The sequence below is a fragment of the Cydia splendana genome, chromosome 11 (genome assembly GCF_910591565.1).
Source record: "Cydia splendana chromosome 11, ilCydSple1.2, whole genome shotgun sequence".
NCBI classification, from domain to species: Eukaryota; Metazoa; Arthropoda; class Insecta; order Lepidoptera; family Tortricidae; genus Cydia; species Cydia splendana.
In genome coordinates, this window is record NC_085970.1 from 9,713,284 (window position 1) to 9,738,943 (window position 25,660).

A 25,660-nucleotide genomic window follows, 5' to 3' on the forward strand; every position below is an offset into this window, starting at 1 on the left:
TTTATGCATATATTCAATTGATGAGAGAAAACCGAGTATTATTACAAAATACACTAATACTACGGCGCGCTAAAGCATCTGTCTGTACACTGAGAGAAAAATCACCACCAGGAATTAATAAACAGTTCTGTACTGGGGGAAAAAATGAAGTTTTAGTAGTAATCATGGAAGTTTCACTATTTCTGTAAAATTAATTTATTTCTACAAACAGCTCAGTAATACTAAATCTAATTTCAGCAAACAGACTTTAGTAAATGGAGCATTAAGAGCGCTCTTACAAGAAAAGTCGAAATAATGCAAAATTGATGATACTAGTCGACGAAATTCAGGACTTTGCGCTCATTATTAGAAACAATGAGTACTTGTTCCAGTAAAAGCGTCTTCTTATCTTTATAAATATCGTTGTAAATATTAGAAAAAGGACTTATTAAATTAGTAATGATTTTTTTTCTGATGGTCGTTTCCGAAAAACCCCGTGAAGCACTGAATGGCGAGCTCTTATTTGGAAATGTTGAGAATTTTACTCTGCTAAACCTGGCTATTTTGTATTACTAATACCCTGTACTTTAGGCATATCAAACTATATTTTTCCTACATACCTTTGAGAAAGAGAAAATCAAAGTAAAACGAACTCGATTTTCTCTCCGAAACAAGTGTCAATTCCTACGAAAATCTACTTAATATCGAAGTCATTTTCATACTCAAGCAATCTGCAACGTTTGCTTATACTGTTGGTATACATTAGTGTTTATGAAATTCTACTATAATTTTTTGGCAATTTTTTGAAAACTACTCTATATTACCGATGACGCGCGCTGCGCCAGCTCAGTGCCGCGGCAGAGCTTGTAGAGGCAGGACGTGTGTCGGTCGGCTCCGCACATTTTCAACGGCGACGACGAGGTTTTTTATCATTGTGTGCGGCGGGCGCCGTGTAAAACGCTATACTGTGTGCGTGTAAACCGCAACGAGAGACTTTGATCCTAGCACTGTTTTTATAGTATTATAATTTATAATGGTACAGTTTAATAAACTACCGGACAGGATTAAAAATATTTGAAACGACCTGGCATTCTATATGTATTTATTTGACTCAAGATAGTACTCAGGGTCTGATGATGGAGCCGGAAGGTGGTCACCGGTACCAATCAACCATACAACTAAACCACTTCGTGTTTAGGCTCGTTTTATTCATCTCAACAAGATCTTTGACACAAGATAGTACTCAGGGTCTGATGATGGAGCCGGAAGGTGGTCACCGGTACCAATAAACCATGCAACTAAACCACTTCGTGTTTGGGCTCGTTTGATTCGGCTCAACAAGATCTTTGACTTAAGATAGTACTCAGGGTCTGATGATGGAGCCGGAAGGTGGTCACCAGTACCAATCAACAATGCAACTAAACCACTTCGTGTTTAGGCTCGTTTTATTCGTCTCAACAAGATCTTTGACTTAAGATAGTACTCAGGGTCTGATGATGGAGCCGGAAGGTGGTCACCGGTACCAATCAACCATGCAACTAAACCACTTCGTGTTTGGGCTCGTTTGATTCGTCTCAACAAGATCTTTGGCACAAGATAATACTCAGGGTCTGATGTTGGAGCCGGAAGGTGGTCACCGGTACCAATCAACCATGCAACTAAACCACTTCGTGTTTAGGCTCGTTTGATTCGTCTCAACAAGACCTTAGACACAAGATAGTACTCAGGATCTGATGATGGAGCTGGAAGGTGGCCACGGGTACCAGTCTACCATGTAACTGAACCACTTCGTGTTTGGGCTCGTTTGATTTGTCGCAACAAGATCTTTGACACAAGGTAGTACTGAGGGTCTGATGATGGATCCGGAAGGTGGTGACCGGTACCAATCAACCATGCAACTAAACCACTTCGTGTTTGGCTTCGTTCGATTCGTCGCAACAAAATCTTTGACACAAGTTAGTACTCAGGGTCTGATGATGGAGCTGGACTGTGGCCACGGGTACCAGTCTACCATGTAACTGAACCACTTCGTGCTTGGGCTCGTTTGATTTGTCGCAACAAGATCTTTGACACAAGGTAGTACTGAGGGTCTGATGATGGATCCGGAAGGTGGTCACCGGTACCAATCAACCATGCAACTAAACCACTTCGTGTTTGGCTTCGTTCGATTCGTCGCAACAAGATCTTTGACACAAGTTAGTACTCAGGGTCTGATGATGGAGCTGGACTGTGGCCATGGGTACCAGTCTACCATGTAACTGAACCACTTCGTGTTTGGGCTCGTTTGATTCCTCGCAATAAGATGTTTGAGACAAGATACTACTCAGGGTCTGATGATGGAGCTGATGATGATTGACAGGTACCCGTCGCCACCTTCGCGCTCCATCATCAGACCCTGAGTACTACCTTGTGTCAAAGATCTTGTTGAGATGAATAAAACGTGCCTAAACACGAAATGGTTTAGTTGCATGGTTGATTGGTACCGGTGACCACCTTCCGGCTCCAACATCAGACCCTGAGTACTCTCTTGTGTCAAAGATCTTGTTGAAACGAATAAAACGAGCCTAAACACGAAGTGGTTTAGTTGCATGGTTGATTGGTACCGGTGACCACCTTCCAGCTCCATCATCAGACTCTGAGTATCACCTAGTGTCAAAGATCTTGTTGAGACGAATCAAACGATCCTAAACACGATGTGGTTTAGTTGCATGGTTGATTGGTAATGGTACCTTCCAGCTCCATCATCAGACCCTGAGTACTGTCTTGTCTCAAAGATCTTGTTGAGACGAATCAAACGAGCCCAAACACGAAGTTGTTTAGTTACATGATAGACTGGTACCCGTGGCCACCTTCCAGCTCCATCATCAGACCCTGTGTATCTTCAGTGTCAAAGATCTTGTTGAGACGAATCAAACGAGCCTAATCATGTTACTACATGGTTGATTGGTATCCGTGACCACCTTAATCATCATCAGATCCTCAGTACCAGTTCGTTTTTAAACCCTCGTTGATACAAACTTTACAACCTATAGGTACCAAATGCAATGACAAAACATATAAATAAGCGAGTAGGTACCTATAATTTCTTTCGAGTAATATACCTTCATAAGTACGAGTATGGGGCTATTCATAAATTACGTCGTTTCAAATGGGAGGAGTGGGGGGGGGGGGGGTCTGGACATCGGATGATGGTAACATGACGTAGGAGGAAACAGATTCATCCGATGCTTGATTTTTGGATGATTTGAGGGGTGGGGGGGGGGGGGTCAAAAATCGTCAAAAATAGATGACGTAATTTATGAACAGCCCCTATGTACATTTGCACTGCATTTAGTATTTTCTTACTTACCAAATAACAGTTTTAGAACTTTAAAAGTTAAGTACAGTTAGTGTTGTTATGGTTGATTTCAATATGCTTCGCGAAGGATCAAGAATGTTTAATCCATCATTGTAGTGCGAGTGTGGTAGAAGGGATCGGCGTACTGAGCTCGCACGGCCTGCCGCAGCGCGTAAAATACCTAAACTCGCTCAACGCCGAAATGTAATAGCGCTCTTAAACAAAGTTCAGTATTTGTTACAATCCATTTTTATTACTACTAAAATTCTCCGATTTTTACTAGTAAAGTTTGTGATTTTTGGAAAAAAGCATCTGTGATTTCAAGTTATGATTTTAGTAAATGTCTCACTTACATAGTTTTGTAATATCTAAAAAACGAGTTCGCGGGAATAACATTACCCCATTTAAAATAACAATTCAGTTGTTACTATAGCGACATTACAAAGTTTACTGGTATTTAGTAGATAGACTTGTTGTGTTTATGTTCATTGTTGTACCAATCACTAAACGAGTTTTGTAATACCAACACAGCTACTTGCTACGTTCATTTGGTTAGAGTTAGTATTGTGTCGGATGTCGGGCGGGCGTGTCTCGTGTCTTCTTTGTTTAAAACATACTTAAGTTAAATAATAAATTTAGGATATATTGTGGGCCATGGACATATTAACCCGCGACCTACTGTGCAGTTGGGGTCTACAGGAATATATTGTTCTGCAACTTCGAGCTAGCTGTTGTTATTCTAGTGATAATGACATCAAAGGTAAATCTAAACTGTTTGCAATTCCAACCTCCCTAGCACAGGTGCGCCGCGAGAGCATGTTGCGCGCGTAATAACTACTAGTCTCTTTCTGACTGTATGAATAAGAAAGGAATGGGTAGAATATCTCGACAGGCTTTTATAGTGCCTCTTTAGTACAGAGATATACTACCAAATGCTTTTTTATTCATACAGACAGAAATAGAGACGGGTAGCTACCACGCGCGCGACATGCTCTCGCGGCGCCCGTTTGCTAGGGGCGGAGGAATTGCAAACAGTTTAGTTTTTGCCTGTGACGTCATTATCTCTAGAATAACAACAGCTAGCTTGGAATCGCAGTACAGTTTAGTAAAACCTATGACGTCATCGTCTCCGATATTGCTAAAGCACGCTTAGAATTACAAAACGGTTAGTTTTCACCCATGACGTCATCACCTCCGATATTGCTAAAGCACCTCTCGGAATAACAAAACCAAATTTCTGAAATTACTCTAGCATACTTCAAATTACAAATATAGAAGTTGTATTTCCTACTAAATGGAAATTGCAAAAGTCAATTTGTTCCTATTAGTTGACTCTCCTTGTCCCCGGATTAAGTTTTATTTTTGTAATTCTAAGTGTGTTTTTGTTAGTTTTTTCTCTCAGTGTAATAACTATGGATAGATAGAAACCAATATCTCTAAATTATGAAGAAAACGAGTTTTTATACATACAAACACCATTTTATCTGATAAATAAGTATCTTGGAACCTTGTTTGAGCCAATATCTACGACCGAAGAAAATCGTTAAAGTATATTGGCACGTTTCAACATTCTAATATCAATTTAGAGCGCTATAACGTAAATGCATCTCCTGACCTTACCCGTAGCGTAGATACAAGCGCCATAAACGTGATAAATAGACAAGCTTAACTTAATATTTTGGAGCCATTTACGAGCAGGCGGCATGCCGGAAGGAGCGGAGCAACATCAATAACGACGGGTAGCCGAAAAGTGCATTTCAGGAACGCCTCTGGAATGTTTACATCGGCGGTGCACTCCCTACAAAGGGCCCGTTGCCATGCCAACGCATAGGGCGAATCGAAAGGGGATCGCGCTCATTCGAATTAGGGTGAGGGTGGAAATTTATTTTGACTCCCCCGTGTTTAGAAGTGTACCTAAGGGGAGATATTTGCGAGGTGAATGGCCTTGTTTTGTAGATGGTAGTCAAAATTGCTCTCGACAAAAAGGTACAGAGATAAACCGGAATACTCGTGCTTAATTAGGTTGGTAGCTAACATCCCTAACAGGTTCTAATTTCCGATAGTGCAGCTCTGGTAATATGGGAATTTACGGGCAGCATCCGCAATACATTACAGCGGCCCGCTTAGTCCCCAGTGACAGTGACGGCTCGATTGCATTGCCTATGCGCTTCTGCATACGAAATGACCACGTTGGCTCGGCGACTAATGATAAAATTTGCAAGCGCCATTCGGTAACTATATCGTTGTCTACATTCCCTTTGAGATATCAAAGCGATGCAGCATGCATTAAAGTGGTTTATTTGTAAGCAGGGCGATGTTTCAGGCCTGACACTGGATTATTGTGTCAGGGTTTTACATGGATACAGTTACAGTGGCTTTTGTTCAAGGAAGGTAGATATTGTTATTTGTTATGTGTTAGGTTACATAGAGGACTTGATTCAACTAAGGTTCTTTGCAAAAGCTTTATAAAAATGTGTTATTATCGATATAGGTATGTGCCAATACCTGTATTTTACTATACACATTACACATAAATTAAATGTTGTATTTACTACCCTTTTAATTGAAGTTAAACTGTCGTGAGTCGTTATATTGTTAGCAACGCATACAATTTCTGTTTTAGAACCTATTTGGGAACAAGCACCCGCTCGTAACCGTAACTCAGCCAGCAGCATTGAGCACAATCGAAGTTTGAGCCGTTTCCCCGCACGGAGCAATTAGACGTCCATCGTTGCGTTGCAGTTCCGTCCCCGATGTATAGCTCGATCGAGATACGGTAGATATACGACGAGCCAGACACATTGTTGCGAACAAAGCCCAGGCAAAATAGGTTCCGGCTGCAATCCGAATTTCACGAGACAAAAGGCCCTCTACGTAGTTTTTGATTACTCTTGGAGCTCGCTAGAATCAATAAATACTAACAATTGGATACAGATTGAACGATTAATCCTTCAGAAATTGCCTGACAGAAACATATTTTTAAATCAACAGCAACCCCAGCGAATTCGTCAGATTTTAACAAGCTTGGATTATTTTCCGATGTAAGGGATTTCGAGTAAAATATTTCGAATTATTAAGGATATTTGTAGCGAAATCGAGGTTAGGATATACTTGAAAATGTATGGCATGTTGCTGGCACTCTCCGGGGAGTAGCCCTTAGTCCCGCTGATGTATAGTGGAATGGAAACGGTGACATCGCGGGGATTAACATCAGAATGTGGACATTTGACTTGGTGATGTTGCTTCAAAACCGTCGAGTTGTGTAGACAACTATGTGCATAATCTTATGTGATTTGGGCTTTCTAGAGCGGGATACAAACGGGATAGGCAGGTAACCTATTTGCTTCTAGTTTTTCTACCAATGATTAAGATGGTTTACAATTACAAATTACGTTATACAGGGAAAAAAAAAGCAATAACAAATCTGGAAAGTGTCATTCATTGCGTTTCATGTTGCTTTTACAATGAACTAAACCTAAACCTATACGTATAATTGCATGAAAATTAACAGTACGTAATTATAATAAAATTACTTATTGCACAATCTTAGTTGTACAGCGAAGAGTTTAAAACCAGGATCAGTTTGCAAACACGTCCAGTATTCCCAGTGCGAGCAATAAGACCGCCTGAACCGACTCCGCGCTGTTGGGACCTCATTAATTGCGATTGGGTCGAAGCAGATTACGGCAACCGAAAAGGTTTCCTGATTCGTCGTAAATCACAGGCTGGAGCAGATGAAAACCGACTCAAACGTGCAGAAATTAAAGTTGATAATAGCTTGGAACGGCTAATGAGAATTGAAACGTAAGGGTGGACAGGGAGAGCATTTTAGCACCGTCGGTGAATTGTGGTTGCGCGTCAAGTTGGAGTGCACAATAAATAATCTGAGGCTAAAGTATTGTTTGGGAATTACATTACCTTGAGGTAACTTTGGATTTTTCTGATCTCGCTGTACATAAAGTTTGCGCAAGGGATGATCTTGGCTTGGGCAAATTGAAAAATTCAAGTCTGTTCGCAGCGTCTATAGAATGCCGATTTGAATAAGATCAACTGCGAGCTTTCATTGAAAGGGAATATAGATGTCTAGCGAGTGTCATAGCGAAAAGTAGAAGTATTATGATATGCGAAAAAAGAGAAAAAAGACCTTTGTGAGTAGTGAGCGATCTTCAGCCGTGACAAAGAAAAATTCTATACTAAATTAATTACGTAAGATGTGTAAGATGCTTACAAAACCAATGCGATTTCGTCATTATTTTCAATATGTCAAACGAACATTCTGGACTTAGCCCATGGACCTTGAGCTTTATTAATTCGACAAATGATAGGGAATCGGCAATAATGAGCATCGGCAGCTCATCTAACGCAGATGGCGGGGACAGATGCCGATATTAACCTTTTTAGGGTACGCTGGGTATTCCAATTAACGGTGTTACATTGTTTAACTTTTAAAGTAACAGTGCTATTATTAGAGCGCTGTTGTTTGCTATTTATTTAAATACGTTTAGTCAACTTTGGTAGTTATTGATTTTTTTTTATATTAACCGTAAGGTAACTGATTGACTATACAAATACGACAAACTTACTTCATAAACGACATATCTATATGTAGATAAAACACGCGTTTCACCCCTCCATAAAAAAAAAACTGGGTATCTCAAGAAAATCGTTTCATAAACCCAAATATATAATGTATCGGGTTGCCAGTTGCCATGTGTAATATGCCGGGAGACTTGAGAAGTTAAAATTCATGAGCACATGTCCGGGATGGCGTTTTTTCGAGTGGCAACATTGCGTTTACGACGTCACGAATCAACTTAATGCGTATGGCGGGACTTTTTTTTAAAGTAAACAAGGAACACGTACGGTTTGACGCAATATTTATCGCACAATCTGAATCATTAAGGGCTTACGTTATGTAATATTACAGATAAGTACATGATTAAGATTGGCTAAATAGTAAATACACTCATGGGCAAATTTAGAGGAAATCTTCCGAGTGAGTTGAAATTTTTTTACAGTACATATTGTGTTACTTTACTGCCCTAGGGCGGGATTAAGGACAATACGTGCCTATGTCAAAAAGTTAAAGGGCCATATGTACTGTAAAACGTTGTATAATACACGTGCGAATTTCCTCCTTTTCGCACTTGTATCGTAATGTAGTAACAAACTACAGATTTGTTTATAGTCACACTGAGGTGTTTGGATTTTAACGTTGGCTCCCCGTAACATTTTAGCGGTTCAAAGCGGTATTTCCCGGGTAGCGTAATTTATTTGGTGCTAACTTAGCTTAGTTATGGTTTTCTTTATCTTTGCATAAAAGTGGACTTTTTGACACTTATGATAATGATGAATAGTGTTTTATTTCATTAAACTACTATTAACCAGATATCATCTTTTTTCTAACAAGCGTAAAATGCATTAAAATCCTCATAAATTAACTATCATACTTTTCTAGTTTAAGTGTTTTACAAAAAAAGCCAAAGTGCCAAGAAACCCCTGGTAAAACTTTGCTCCAATAGATTTCCAAGAATTTGCAATCTTTCAAACTTGCAAACAGTTGCCGTCTCGCTTCATACATAATATTAATAAGGGACGGGAGATTTGCATGATTCCACTTTATTGAACAAGTTTCGTCTTGTCACTCAATATTAAAGATTAAACGTAGGTACTTTCTTGTTTAAGGTTTTTGGCTGAGACATATTTGTTTTATGCAAATGTGTAGGTAAATAAGGGTACAAAAATAGATTGTGTCGCAAGGGAGCAAATTACATATCGTGAGCAAAATAGCGTGATGGGATTGAATCCTTAACGAAGCGAAGGATTCTAAAATACACGAGGGATTCAAGTTTCAACGCCCATAGTGGAAATAATTTTGCTACCATGTGACATATAGGTACTGCTTTTTACATATTATACAGGGTGGAAAGGCACGACGATCCTTCCCGGAAGTATTAGGTCGTTTAAGTGATACAGAGACTATTGGTAATGGTAAGAATCGTTAATTGAGTAAAAAATAAAAATTGCAAAAATACTACTTTTTAACTGTGGTGATAACCCTATAGCATGTGCACATGACGGCTAGATTAAGGATCTCCGTCGGGAAAGCTCGGGACTTTACACTTTTTTCCGATCGTTGACAGTATCGCAATGATGTATGAATGACGCATAAATGTCAAATGCATGCAAAAATATTACAAACAATTTTATTACTTTCTTAGATAATTACTTTTTTCCAATATTTAATACTATCTTCTTTTCACATACGGTGTTCAAATGTACCTCCGTGTATTACAACGCCGCCGCAGCCCGTACCCGAGTATGTCGATGCACATGCGATATAGTGTATGCTCTTCGTCATTTATCCTCCGCAGAAAGCACCAATTAGCCTTTGTCTCATTTCGTCCGCAGTTTCACATTCCGTTTGGTTTGGTACACCATATCTTTTACACAGCCCCACAAATTTAAATAGCCACGAGAATCTAACATTTTTATTTGAAGAATATGACATTCAATAAGTATAGTTCAATGAAAATTTAATTTCAAACATCAGACGTCTTGTCTATTTCCTACCACGCAAGAAGGTTTGTTAGTTTGGTATTGAAGAAGTATTTATTCTTGATTTATTCTTAGTATTTAATTTTTGCAAGTTCATTTGGTGCAACTAACACAACCTACTTGTTATTTTTAATTATTTTAGATAGTTTCCAATTATTCGAAAATAATTTTGTGAAACGTGTTAAGAAACTAAAACCTTTTTATCAGTCAAGGAAACCAGAGATATTTATAAGACGATTGCGTACTTTTGAGTGGTTGTCAATGTCACCATTTGAACTGTCGTTGTAAACAATGTTGTGGTTAGTATTATTAATATTAAGGAATAACATAACTATTTCATTCAAGTATTGAACAAGTGGAACCACTAAGAAAGCGAAAATCCTGCAATGATTCTTACCGTGCTGTAAGCAGACCTAAAAATGGTTAGATGGCAACAAATTAGCATAATTTCCTGTCGAATACTGATTGTTTACAAGTAAGTTCATTGACCCTGTCACCTGTTAGGGTTAGAACAAAGTAGTTTTTTGCGTGGATGTTTAAAAGGTCATAATTTAGAAACGGTTGCCCATATTAACATAGTTTCTATGGAGAAAATATAGAGCTTAGGCTAAACTATCTCCCATTTCCGGAAAGGATCGTCGTGCCTTTCCACCCTGTATATTATTTATTATTATTATTATTATTATTGGGAGCCTATAATGTCCCACTGCTGGGCAAAGGCCTCCCCCCACTTTTTCCAGTCTTCCCGATCCTGTGCAGTCTCTGGCCATTCCCTTAAAAAGGAGTCTAACTCGTCTCGCCATCGCCGACGTGGTCTGCCAATTCCTCGTTTTGAGCTGGGCTGCCACTCTGTGACGATCTTGGCCCACAGCTCACTCGGCATTCGGCAGACATGACCAGCCCAGTCCCACTTTAGCTTGTATATTATTTAAGCTAAAAAAATTGTATAGAAAAGAAATCGTGTCTTGGAACAGAAAATTGTCACTTTCATCCCTTCTACAGGGAAGAAAAGTGCCACTTTGATCCCTCCTAGCAGGAAAGAAAAAGCCCTTTTTCGAATGGGTGATGTGAAAAATAATATCCTAATAGATAAGTAGGACAAAGGGCATTTGAAGAAATATAAGCAAATATAAAGAAACCACAAACGACATAACATTGCAAATTGCTTTTTAATGGCGTTTAAAACGGCCTGTGTTACGTGTCCATGTTTGAAGTATAGCTTTAAAGTTGTAATTTTTAAAGGCAAACCTCAAGGTGACTCATTGCTGTCAAGTTAATGTATTCACAATGTTAGCATCGTATGGCGAGCGTAGAGTTGGGGGCCGATTTATGAATTTCGACCGCTCGATTTCATGTATTTCGTTCAATAATATCTCCACACATATATTACTAATAGAATTGTCAACGAGTGGTCAATAGTGGCCACTAGATTCCCAATGTCTATCGCTCGTATTAAAAAAAAATTGCAATTCGCCGTTTTCCACCGATTTTTGACGGACGAAATCGAGCGATCGAAATTAAAAAAATTGTCCCCTTGGTCGCGTACCTATGAGAACTAGTGTAAACCAGACATCGAGATTATGCGGCATCGGGGACTTTAGCTACACTTATAAAAAATTATAGCTCATTAGACAGATGGCATGAAACATGGTATACATGTAGCTTAAAAATGGGAAATTGAACTGAATTCGACTAGCAAATATCTACCCTATTACCTTTTCTTAATACCAAAATTGCATAATCAGATGGCTTTACCCGATTTTGAAGTTAAGCGACTCAAATAACGGTCAAAGTAACTGACAACAAAAGTCCCAGTGAACAATCTGTTAGGTAGGTACCTGCTTATAACCTGAGATAGACAAATACTTAAAGTGACGAAGCCTTTCATTGGTGAAGGCGCTGGACAGCTCCGTTACTTTTTTTAGTATATGTACATATATGACATCTATTTCAGTTAATATACAGTATTTTTCAAACTCGATGGATAGGATTACAGGTGTCATCTCAATATAATTTATAATCTAACAACGCCAAATCTTACAAAACTGTAATGAAATGACAGCTGTCATTCCCATAGAGTTTGAAAAATACTCCATTATAGAGTGACTTAGAAAACTCAAATCAAAAAATATAATGATGAATAGCTCGCTGGTTGGCTTTGACTCGGTAAACCATCGAAATAGGTACCATTAAGCATACGCCAAGGAAGCGCGAAGCTTCGCGTTTTACTGACGGTGACGTTCCAAAACGCCCTTTCATTAACAATAACGCTCAAGTAATATTAATTGTGGCTAAAGACAATTATAGCGTAAGGCGATTACGTCGAGATGACGTCGCGAGACGCCATAAATTGCCTCCATTAAAATTCTGAGGCATTCCAAATTTGAATTTCGGAGGTAAGGTGTACGCGCGACATTTGGAAATCGAATTTGATAGTTACAAATTGTTCTTTAATGGGCCCCTGGCGGAAAATGGGCCAATTTGCGTGTTTGGGGTTTAGCAAGAGATGCTGTTGATAGATAATGCGGTTTTGTTTATATTATGTTATTGGCCTTTGAATATTATTACACAATCTAACTGAGTACTTACATATAAATTGTTTGAGATTACTTACGTTCTCTATGTTTTCGTTGGTATTTGTTTGCGAATGACATTTAAGGGTAATAATTGTATTACTAACTTTAATAATCAATAATATAGGTAAATTCATCATAAAGCCAACCCGTTGACCCTAACACATCAAATACCTAATATGTAAATCATAACCTGTAGGTATGTTTACTAAAAACAAAGGAATGTAATAATAGTAGTTTATGTGACTGCTACATAATGAAAGGCATTAAAATACGAGTGTGGGTTTATGAAACGAATGAAATGAGTTTCATAATAGTATCACACGAGTGTTTTAATGCCTAATTATGTAGAGTTACATACACTGCTTTATCTACACACATATTATAAACTTTCTATGATATATTCACTAACCTCATATTACAGCCGACTTTGCTCTCTGGCGGAACTCGCGGATATGAGATGGCGTCTCCGAAATATCTTTATCGCACATTTTACATGAAACTTTTGTTATAGTTTCTTTAAAAATAACAAAACAAATTATTTTTTACTTACAAACTAATTAAAAGATAAATTGTACGTCAAATGGCGGCAAATGAAAACTTTTTTCACGCACGTCACGCATCCGTAGTTTTTTTTTAATTCAGAGACAAACTAGAGTCGGGGTCGATTACCATATCGTCCGATACCAACTTACATGCGAGATTTGTCAATATTGTATGCAATTGTCATTTGATTTCGAATAAAACGTCATCTCGACTGATATTAGAATAGGGGTCAAATCAAATTACTTTTTTTTTCAGAGATGTTCGAAATTTGAATTGCATTACCAAATCGATTTTGATATAGTAATGAAGCTATTACCACATTTTCACAGATAAGAAATTTGCTGTAACAAAACAGTTTATCGTAATGTGGGCCATTATTTACGGATTTTGAAGGCATCATAGACAGTTTATGATATGTGTGTAGATAAATAATTTTAAGATAATATACTTAATGCATAATGTAAATAATTAATTAATTATGAACTGTGTGTACCTATTGTGTGACTTATAAATATGTATGTGATATTTACGAATAAATGATCTGAAATCTGAAAGGTGTAAATACGACACACTGACACAGACTACATGTTTGCAGGTATGTTTTTTAGATTTCCTTTCTTGTTCCAAGATGCCTTCAGGAAATGCGAAACGAGTGGCGATAAATTAAAACACGACCGAAGGGAGTGTTTTAAATCGACACGAGTTGCGAATTACCTATTCGCACGTGTATCGTACAACGTTTTACAGTAAGTACATATTATGGCCCTTTAAACTTTTGACATACGCACGAAAAGTGCTATTTTACGCACTAGTGCGGGAAAATAGGACCATATGTACTGTAAAAACTATTTTTCTTTGCTAGGGAGTCTAGGGACACCAAATCAGTGTTGTAAAAGTTGATTCACCCGAGTACGTCTAAAGGTATAAAGAGTTTTAGCATTGTATTAATATTAACAGTAAGTCTGCAGTGTAACACGGCAGAGTAGTCAGAGACGTAATTAAACATTAACTTAAACCAACACAATAATAATATATGCGGCAAACGTTTGTACAAATTAGCATGTTTGAATAAATATTTGGTCCGCGTTAATTACCAATTACTTGTGTAATTCGGTTTGTTTTGTTACATTACATTGTATATAATATTGCTCGCTTTGTAGGTTTCCGTTTTTCAGAGAGCTTTAATTAATTCAAATAAATAGAACTCGACATAATATTATACAGTATTAACTAATAGTTAATATTTTGAAATCGGCCCAGACCTAAAATAATAAAGCTTACTATGATAGTTTTCATTTTGATTCATTTATGTATAAGCCTTATAGTTACCTACTTTATATAAAATAAGTTAAGCTTTTCTTTATTTCATTTCTGCTGCCAATTATGAATGAAAAAATTCTAGGTTTGATTTTTTAATAAAATGCTGTGAGTAATGCTTTCATGAGAAATCATAAATGTTTTTACACATTAAGCAGTATCAAAGAAAAAATATTTATTTAAGTCTAGATATACCCAGTAATAATATAAGTAAGAAGTAAATATCAGGCATAAGATACTATAATTGGCTGAGATCGTGAGACGAAATTATCCACCTACGTGATTGAATCTGATCGTTGAATTACCGTCTGTGATCATGTTCTAAACATATAATTAATCCATCACAGATATAGATAATTCAATTAATCAGAATATTGTCTTCGGTTACCGCGATAGTTATTCATGAAATAAAACTATATAGGGCCACTTGCACCATCCAGGGTTAGCCACTAACTCGGAGGTAACCGTTAACGCAGGGTTAAATTGTACTGGTAAATCCGGATTTAACCGGTTAACCCCGAATTAGTGGCTAACCCTGGATGGCTTGAGCCACTTGAGTGGCCCTTATATGGATTATATCGCGCATAATGAATTTATAATACATACATCCTGACGTTTCTAACCCTTTACAGCGTTCGTGGTCAATCAACCTAGACACATAAACTAGACCTGATACCTAGAATAGATATTTTTTATCCTGAAACTCACCTGGGAGTCAATCTTACTTAGAAAATAAATCAAATTATTTGTAAATATAAAAATTATTTTGATTTGTGTTTTTTGAAGTAGAAACACTACTAGGTATAAGTATTAATTAATCCCCTTAGGCCCACTTGCCCCATACTACTTACCCGGGGTTAACCGGTTAAACCGTTAACCCAGTGTCAAATTGTACCGGTAACCATGCTAACTCCAGGTTTAACCGGTTAAACCCGGGGTTAGTAGGATGGTGCAAGTGGCGCTTTGTAGGTACAGTAGTATTAATGGGGGGATGAAAGGGTAGTTTTAACCACTTTTACTTAAGTACACTTAAGTTGAAGTCTAAAATCGAATTAAGTATGGAACTAGCGACATCAAAGCTTATAATCCCGACCACAATCGCCGTCAATCACGAGACCCCAACACGACCTAATTGTCGGATAAACATTCTAATTTAGTCGCCGCAACTATTGCCTACAGGCAACTAAAGGTAATCCGTCCATTTAGGCTTTAGGCAATAATTAGGCTTTTACTAATGATGTCAAATCAACGCTAGTGACCAGGCTCCAATTTCACCACGGTGACAGGTGCGACAATTGTAAAACATCACTGTTGCTGATGTCACAGGCATCCATGGGCTACGGTTACTGCTTACCATCGGGCGGGCCGTATTCCTGTTTGCCACCATCATTGTTTTATTAAAAAAAACTTTATTATATCGGAAAAAAACAGATATTTCTCTTGCTAAGTTTATGACAATTGTCACAAGAAACACTACAATTGTCACGAAAATCCGACATATAACTCATTACCTGTCAAGAATTACCTACAATTCTTCTAAATCTTGACAATTGTCAGAAACTTCGCAAAAGAAATATCTGTTTTTTTCCGATATAATAAAGTTTTTTTTAATAATACAATGATGGTGGCAAACAGGAATACGGCCCGCCCGATGGTAAGTGGTAACCGTAGCCCATGGATGCCTGTGACGTCAGCAACAGTGATTTTACAATTGTCGCACCTGTCACCGTGGTGAAATTGGGGCCAGACAGCTGGCCAATATTTTGCACAGCGGCAATATTTTGCTTATTTTTGCCTTGTTGCCTTTTCCAGCGGGGTAATGCGGCCACGGCCAGCCTTTTGGGCGAACTGCCTAGCGATCAAGACTCGGGGGGTCTAGCCAAGGTGACAAACGTACATACACAAACGCCAAACGAAAAGTAGAAATATATCGTGATGTGATGACAGATGCTACGAAGAGTCACGTGAAATTTAAGTTTCGTTTAAAGTTTTCTATCAAAGAATGGCATCCTGGCCAGGCATATTAGTTAACTTATTTATAAGTTTAAAGTTGTGTTTAATATTGTATTTTTACTTTGTCGTAATAAAGTTTTACATATGTAACCGTACAAACTAGTTTTCAGTGAAAACGCGTCTTCACTGCTTAAACTAATTAAATCTGGGATTTTTCAGTCAAACGTAGTTAGCGCGGTGTTTTTACGGTGGTGTATAACCATATTAAATTCGGTTATAATCGAATAAAATACAGAAGTAACAATGTGTGTGTGTCGGAGTGAAATACTTATGTTATTTTTAGGTAAACATGAGAACCGGGCTTATTTTTATGTCAAGGGCATAGTAAAGCAAGTGCGTCTTAAAATAGCTTACTCAGCGGGAATGGCAGCCGGAGTAGCAAGTTAATTATTAAACCAGTGTGTTTACATAACCGGGTGTTTGTGTGAGGTTTTAAAGAACAATATTAATCTATTCGTTTAAAATTCTACTAAATATTCTGTGGTATTCGTTATAGAAGTGAAAACTACAGATAGCAAATGAGTTAATCGTTTAACGAAAATTTCAGATTGTATTTTAATATCAATAAGTATAGCAAATAATGATTATATTCTTGTTATATGTTGTTTGTACATATAACATGTATACACCCTCAACTCAAATTTTGAATAAAACCTTAAACCTTGCTTAACCCTCTTAACAGTTTATATGAAATCCTCAATTCAAGCCTCATTGCCACCTTAAGGGAAAAGTACAAAAAGTTGACGTTTCCGGGTGGTATTTTTTTCCTTATAGAGGCAATATCTTATAAAATGCCATAAAAACCAATTTCCATCGCTTCCACTATTCTTTTAAGTATTTGTCACTATTTTTACTTAACCACAAACACAGTGGGAGATCGTTCAACGTCAAAATATCGAGCTAAAAACAACAGTTTTACACGAGCGCAGTTGTCTCCGCCTTTAATGGGCAGCAATTCGATCCCCGGGCATTGGGCACCCTAATGCAAGCTTCGAAACCCAACACCTCCCTATAACCAAACGTGGGCGTTGTATCTACGACCCACCGCCTATGCAATTAAGGTTTAATTTTATTTGTAAGTTGAGTTGAATAAATGACCTTTTTGTTTCATGTTTACAATTACCAAGTTGGTTATTCAGTTAAATATATCGCTGATGGTTTTATGGATAGGTAAATAAAGGTATTTTTCTTGTTTAGGCGCCGGCATAGTAAGATGGTATGGAAGGTGTTTAAGACGCATGAAGGCAAGTAAGGTGTCAATACTCGTAAAGCTAGTGGTTAATGTTGTAGGCGTAAACACAGTGTAATTATAAATAATCGAATCTATTTAATTATACTTATTAAAGTAATTTAACGACTTAATAAAGTTGCCTCATAAAAAGTGTTTACCTATCCACATCTATAACTTAGATAAAATAAATTCAAAAGTGACTGTTTAATAATGTTAAGTATATATAAAGCTTATGTTCTACCCAGGACATAAGCTAGGTAGGTACTTTAATGTCGGAAATTCCACCTGTAAGAGAGAAATCGCCAAAATTAGCGCTTACCAAAACCCTATTACGCGTACAGAACGACTGGCATAACTATTAACTACTGCTACTAATTAAGCTACTGAACTAAAAAACTGAAATGTTGTCTCTGATTTTTTGTGCCCTCTCTAGTGGAAACATAGTTCAGAGCCGGTAACTGCTCAAAACTTTTAGTATGTTGTTGGGACCCCAAAAAACTACCAAAAGACAGAGTAGGCCATCTAATCCAACGTAATGACGTCATCAAAATGACTCCCGCCTCGACGCGAATACTGCATATTGCTCCCAAACTATGCATTGCCCATATATACGTGTCGGGTATCAAATTAAATACGCATAAGACAAAGCATATAACTTCACCTATATAGTTCTTATTAGCGGCCGTGTAAAGTAACAGACTCAAGGTACCTAATTTGAGAGAATAAAGAGTGCTTAATACTCTTGAGCGAGAAAATCACGTTGTCGGGCTGGATTTTAAGTCCGTAAAACAAATGACGCGCAATGTTTTACGACGAGCACTGCTCATCCGTTCTGCTTTAACCGTCTGATAGACTTTTATCGGTTTGGAGATCCGTTAGGGTAAAACACTACTTAATGATTGGCACTGAAAAGTAGCAGTGGTCGGCGCATGATTTTTCAGGACTGCTGCTGGTTTAACTTCTAGCCGCCCAGACATTAAAACTTGCCAAGACAAATGCAATTTTGATTTGTTAAAGATTCAAATTAGAATTGAACGGGAGACCTTTTTATAGGCTTCAGGGCGGCTAAAAATTAATTATATGTAAGGTGGCTAATTCCGTCATAGGGACTATTCAGTTCACTAGCGTTTTTCTCGAACAAAGAACAACATTGATAATTTCGTAGACAAAGCAGCGATTGCATTTACTTTCAGCAATCAAAAGCGAATGTTTTTTTTCCTACGATTGATAACCAAAGAAATATACGCTCGTGGACGAAATAGCCCCTATGACGGAATTATCCACAGTGACCTTGAGTATAGATATTGACATTTTGTATAAATGTTCTAAGTACCTACCTACAACAAGGAGCTGATTCTGATTTAAGAACTTGTTACGGTATTGATCTTATTCTGATACCACCTTGAAGGTCAGTGTGAAAGTGAAGTGTGAAGGTGAAAATCGTGCGTGAGATGCGCGCCAATCACCGAGGCGATCGTCTCGAAGTTCTCAAGTATCTGTAAAGCAGCGGTCGGCAACCTTTTAGCAGCCAAGGGCCACGAAGTAGTTAACGAAATTGACGCGGGCCGCACTTTGGTAATATTTGTGACTTTATCAGACATTGTCGTTTGTCAATATTATATACAAAATAGCCATGGAGGCTCGCGGGCCGCAAGCGAGAGGGCCGACCGCTGCTGCAAAGTATTAGGTGTTTGGGAGCGTAGGTACGTATCCTACCGGCTGCGCCATGTAAAGTATTAGGAACTGTACAATGAATCCATCTCAGCTGATTAAAGACTGATTTATTATTTTTCTTGCATGCCGATACAACCTACCCTACATCTCAATCTACCCACATATAAATACTGACAGTATCAAAACCAGTTTCAAACCATAACAAAATTCTAAATTAGAATCTACCTCAAGATTCGATTACCACAAAGTGGGATGACTGGGGACAAGAAGGATAACATTAGACAAAGGCACAGAATAAATAATAGTACTAGGTACAGAAGACTCACTCTCTAACAAAACGCGTCTGTCGCGATCAGGACAGATATGGCCGCTAGGTGGCGACAGCGCCACGCGCAGCTTATGGCTAACCACCAAAATTGGTGTGGGAGGGATGTACTTTTAGCTACCTGTAGCAAAGCGACGAAATCGCGGAGTGAGCTACGCCTGACAAAGGTAATACATAATCCCATCATCTTTGAATGAAGATTTACCAGTCTTAAGGTCAATTCCTAGATTAGTTCATAGTCTTACGGCCCTGTTCGAACTATAAGATACGTCAAATATTACGGCTAGAAACGACATGGAGTAGATATGTCAGAGTCAAAAGTGACGTTTCTCTAAACAAAAAAGTCATTTTTGACACTGAAATATCTAATCCATATTGTATCTAGTCGTAATATTTGACGTATCCTAAAGTTCGAACCGGCCGTTACTCATAAACAATTGTCTAAAGATACCCCATCTGTCCCTAGTTACCCCACTTGATGGTAACGGCATCAGCCCCAGTGGCATGATCCCGATTCATTCTTGACGTGTTTTTAAACGACATTTTACCTTCATTGCCGTCCAGGGAGTCATGTCGAGTCAGGATACTTACCTGTAAAGAAAAGAACCAAATTAATACTAAGATGAGGAAGAAACGCCATTATGCTTTGAACATTTTCCAACGCTACTTAAATACTTAGAGGTAAAAAAATTCTCCAATATTGAACGAGCTATTGTTTCCAATACTTAAGTCTATTGTCTAGTCTAGAAGCTTAAAAACTAATAGATACGTCGACATTGTAAAGGAATCTTTAGAAATATGTAATTTTATCGTAATAAACCGGACAAGTGCAAGTCTGACTCGCCCACCGAGGGTTCCGTACTTTTTAGTATTTGTTGTTATATATAGCGGCAACAGAAGTACTGAATAATTTCAACTGTCTAGCTATCATGGTTCTTGAGGTACAGCCTGGTGACAGACAGACAGACAGTGGAGTCTTATTAACAAGGTCCCGTTTTTACCCTTTGGGTACGGAACCCTAAAAACTAACCAAGTTTCTGGTCATTTATTTTTAACTGCGGTATCACGACCTAGCCCAACATTTCGTTGCATACGAGAGGTCGTGTCAAGTGACTGCTTAATTGCCTCTCACTCATGGTTGAGATGAGTGAGCGAGATGTAATCATTCATTTGTAAAAACAGCTGGACTAGGGCTAAAAAAGTAATTATAGTCAGTTTTTTTTTGGTAGGTACCTATGTAATACTATGTATTATATTGAGACCGTCAGTTTTCTCGTGAAATATGAAGCTAAATAAATTCGTTATTTGAATACTTGCTTTAACTGAAAAAATAAATTTTAAATCATAAACATATATACTTGAAATAAGAATACCTATTCTGTTTCAAAAAACTTCCATACGTATACTCTGTTTATATTTCTGTACCCAACGGTTGTGAATTTATAAATTGCGTTCGTTTTAACAAACAGAAATTCTCAATTTGAATATTCAATTAATATTATCGTAGTCTTACACGAAAACAAGTGAATCGTTAAAATTGAGATAACGGCTGTTACCGAACTGTTCCCAACATCTGTGTTCGTAAACAAAAGTAATCCGAACGAACGGCTTATGCACTGCCCAAGTAATCCGAAAGGCTTTTCTGCGGTTAAATTTCGAACGAACTTTAGCCCTTTCAGTTCGGCGCGGTCAGCTGCATTCACATTTCAAACTGACACGTTCCAAATTTAAATTATGCCCTCTGTAATGTTGAATTTGGAATACGAACGTGATTTGAGACTAGTTATTTGTTTTACAAGGGGGCAAAGTTATTGTTTAACCGCTCGTGCTAATATTGATACCCGAGCAAGCGAAAGATTCCAAAATTGAACCACGAGCGTAGCGAGTGCTTCGAAAAATGGAATCTTGAGCGTTGCGAGGGTTTCAAAGCACGAGGGTTAAACAAAATTTGCCCCCAAGTGAAACACAAAATTTTTCACCTCACCAACCCGAAGCAAATATTAAATGTAAAATATTAAACAAAATCAAACCAAATGAAATCCAAATGAATGTTATTAAATATTTATCATCCAAAATCATCATTTAAAAGTCAATCCTACCAGCAAACATAAGAAAACAAGTCAAAATTTGCATTTGATTACTTTGCCTCACATGTAAAATAAAATGCAACTTTGCTAACAATTTTTGAAGTGCAAAGTAAGCCTTTCCGAGCTGGTGTGGTGAAAAATATTTTTTCGATAATTTATATGTGGTAGATACCCTAAATATTTGATGCTGTTTGGTGTTGGAAGACAGTCTGTTTATTTTAAAAAGACTTTAATAGTCTGGCAGAACAATTTTAGAATAAAGGTATAGTCTGTCAAGCAAAGTATGTCAGTAGCAATGTACAGCAAAGTGAAGTAGGGCAACATTCAAAGAGCAGTATTGCGCTAAGAAAAGCAGCAATGTACAGCGAACCGAAACATGTAATTATCATAACCTCAAATTTTACAAATACTTATGATCAACGAGCACCATGGTATTTAATAGTGACAGCAGAAATTTCTCTTGAAATAGCAACGATTCAGAATGTAAACAAACAAAATGGCTGTCATTCGCAATCCACATTTCACAGATAAAACACAGATGACAAGCTATTTTGGAAATATTCGAAAACAGTGTTGCTAACCCGCGATTCTTAAAATTTGCCGCCTTTTGCTACTAACAAGATTTGCTAGACCAAGTATAAATTTTAAGATCATGACTAGAATCTAATGGTCATGAAATAAATAAAAAAAAAGTATTAAAAAGGCGTGGAATTAAATGTGTATGGATTGACTCACCTTATATTTTTAAAATTTGACGCTTTTTCCTAGTGACAAAGTAGGCTTGCCAGACTAAATACGGTTATGTACATGTATAATTTATTTCGTTCACGAAAAAAGGCAGGAGTTAAAGTTATAATGTCGAAGTTTATATTAAAGTGCACTTTGAATATTGAAAGGCTAAACTGGGATCAAAGAAAGTGAAACAATAACTCAAGTATTTCCGCATAAAAGTTCCTATTAAGTTACTGAATGACGTGAATTTAAACTTCGCAAAGCGGGGAAAAAATGCAGAAACCGCCTCGGGCAGTTTGTTTTGGCTCAAATTAAAATTCCGCTGGGCTTCGGAACAAATTCGTGCTTAATTAAGCTAAATTGTCTAATTAAGGGAATTTTTGAAGTTGACGTCGAGAATATGAAACAAAATTTGATTTTCTGATACAATGAGGATCGAGTTTCTTAATTAAAGTCATCCTAATTCCCTGGCGGGTGCCCAAGTTTTCTTTGGAATTTTCAATTTTCATTTAAAATCGTCTATTCGGCTCGATTCTAACAGATCTCGATTTGTGAGTTTGAAATTTGAATCAAGAACAGAAGCAGCAAACATGAAACAGAATTAAAATTCGTAAATTGATCGGTGGCCGATTCTTTTTTTAATAAAATAATTGAATAAACTAGCGCATTGTTAACAACATTTCTATCACCAGTAGGGTTGGTTGCGATTTCATTAAATTGGTTGGTGTTAAATGTGTCATAAAAACTCTTGCCCTTACTTACATAGTTCTTAGGGGGTGTGCAGAAATCACGCGAAGTGTTTTCGGCTACTTTTTGACCTCCTCCTCCCCCTTGGTGATATTTGGTGAGATTTTTGGCTACCCCCCTCCCCCACATAACCTAACGTGTATTTTTTTGAAATTTTTCTATTCGACCGGTAAGGCCACGCGATCCAAAACTTCGTAAAATAGACTCGCTATTTAGAAGTACGGAGTGAAGATTTATGTTTAACGAAACCGAGAAAAAGTATCTACTCATGTGGTAGGTATTTTTTCTTAGTTTCGTTCACTGTAGAAAAATACACGTGAGGTTTCCTTATACCCCCCTCCCCGAACGTGATCTGTCGTGATTTTTTCGTGACCCCCACCCCCCCTCTTGAACCTCGCGTGATTTGTGCACAAGCTCTTACAATGTGACGGCCTCGGTGACTGATGATAAAATCGCATCATAGACCCGCAGCTTAAGTTAAAATAATACCATAAGCTCGATAATTAATTACATGTAACATATTAAATAAACAATGCGATAAATATTCATTAACTGCCAATTATTGGCGTTGCTGTAACAGGCCAAATTTCCACTAAAATAATAACGGGACATTAATCGAGACGACAATTATTATTTATTGGCCCGCAATAATTTGTTATTGGTTTATTTGTTTGAGGGGTTCGTTTACATTATCCATACATGATAGCGTAGCAAATATAGGCGCCATTGTGTTTTTAAATTTACAATGAAATAAACTTGATAACACAGTAGAGTTAGACCAAGAAAAGTCTGCAGAGATTTTGATAGCCCACGCAGTGCATGTGTTATTTTATACGTCCAACTTTTGTGAAATTATGACGTTTAAATAACACTTACACTGCGTGGGCTAGCAAAATCACTGCAGACTTTTCTTGGTCGAACTTTAGATCAATAGCTAAATGATTATGTGAGACAAAGTTTAACAGTAATGATGATATTGGATTAGGTACATCAGTTATAGGCTAAAAAATCCTTATAAATCGCTCGTTCGATAATGTATATTTACTCGTACATATTTACTACACAAAATACACACAGATTTTAGTGATTGACATTGTACACTGCCTTGTGGGTAAATACTACTATTTTTCTGGAAGAACTGCGTATTTACATGATTTTACGAGTATGTTTCTTTTAATGTATCCCGCCTAGTTTCTTGGGGCTGTGGTGTTAGAATAGACCCGGTGGTAGTTTAAGACATCCATAAGTGCATTGTAACATGCCTGAATTGAAGAATAAATACCTCCACTTTAATTTCAAACAGCTACTGCTAAAGTAACTTAATTCTGATGCTCGAGGTCCTTATATGATTGTATGCGTTCTGTATAATATACCTATAGCGCTCTATTTTCTTTTGCTTTTAAATACTGATACAAATGTCCTTAATTTACCGTCAATCAGCTAAAGCTTTGGCTATCCGAAGTAACTCGTGTAAGTACTCAGTATGAAATACTATTTATTGATAACATCATTAAATGCAAGTCGTTTCCACCATGATGCATCATTAAATGATATAATGACGTTTGCTATTAACATTGGAGCTTTACGAGTCCGTTACAGGTAATTAATAATACGAGCTGTATAAACGCTATATAAGAGTAATAAGAGTTACGTATGAGGGGCCTTGGCATGGTAGCACATGTTGGTTGAGTAACTGTTTAATATATATAGTTCAGTGAAATTAGCTAAAATTACGGCATAATTAATAGAAGACTTTTTTTAATTGGGATATGTACGTTGTCAACCGAGGTTATTTTTCATCAACCCTCCCCTCCCCTCCCCCCTCTGCGTCACCCCTCCACACCCCCGCAAAGGGTCCAAAACCTAGTTTTTCTCAATTTTTAAGAAAACCGTTCAAGATACAGAAAAAGGGTGTAGGAACGAAGTGATCCTCATTAAATTTTCTATTTATCTCTTATACACACTATATTGCTATCACTTATAGTTTTTGCGCAATACGTCACGGAAGATGCTATTTTTAGCATTTTCAGTGTTTTTTTTCTTCTAATGACTTTTCTCAAATAACACTTACGATATCTTTCACGCTTTTAGAGTTCCGTACCTCAACAGGAACCGGAACCCTTATAAGATCACTAGATCACTCGTGCGTCTGTCTGTCTGTCCGACCATTCCTCCCCCCCCCCCCTTTATCTCTGAAACTACTGGGCCTAAAATTTTGAAAAAATACACAAAATAGTACTTTACCTATAGATAATAGGAAAACCTATTAGAAATGTGCAGTCAAGCGTGAGTCGGACTTATGTACCGAACCCTTGGAATGCGAGTTCGACTCGCACTTGACCGGTTTTTTTTATTTAAGTAAATAGTTAATATGTTATTTAAAATGGGTATTATTTATTGAAAGAGTTTGTGTATCTAGGAACCTTGTTCACTAGGGACGGTAAGCATGATAAAGACATTGAAAGGATAGTGAATGCTGGAAAACGTGTGAATGGGGCACTTAACGCTTTTATGAGCAGCCAGAAGGTGTCGCAAAAAGCA

At 37.6% G+C, this 25,660-nt stretch overlaps 1 protein-coding gene across 5 annotated transcripts in view; it reads right to left on the reverse strand.

The window, feature by feature from the left end:
* LOC134794888 (brain tumor protein-like) overlaps window positions 1-25,660 on the reverse strand; it is a 500,480-nt gene that overhangs the window by 7,834 nt on the left and 466,986 nt on the right. The window contains exon 4 of one of the 5 annotated variants that reach the window (XM_063766726.1): window positions 20,102-20,144. The exons of the other annotated variants lie outside the window; for them this stretch is intronic. The gene's annotated coding sequence lies outside the window, so the exon portion shown is untranslated. The remainder of the gene's footprint in view (window positions 1-20,101; window positions 20,145-25,660) is intronic. 5 annotated transcript variants of the gene reach the window in all.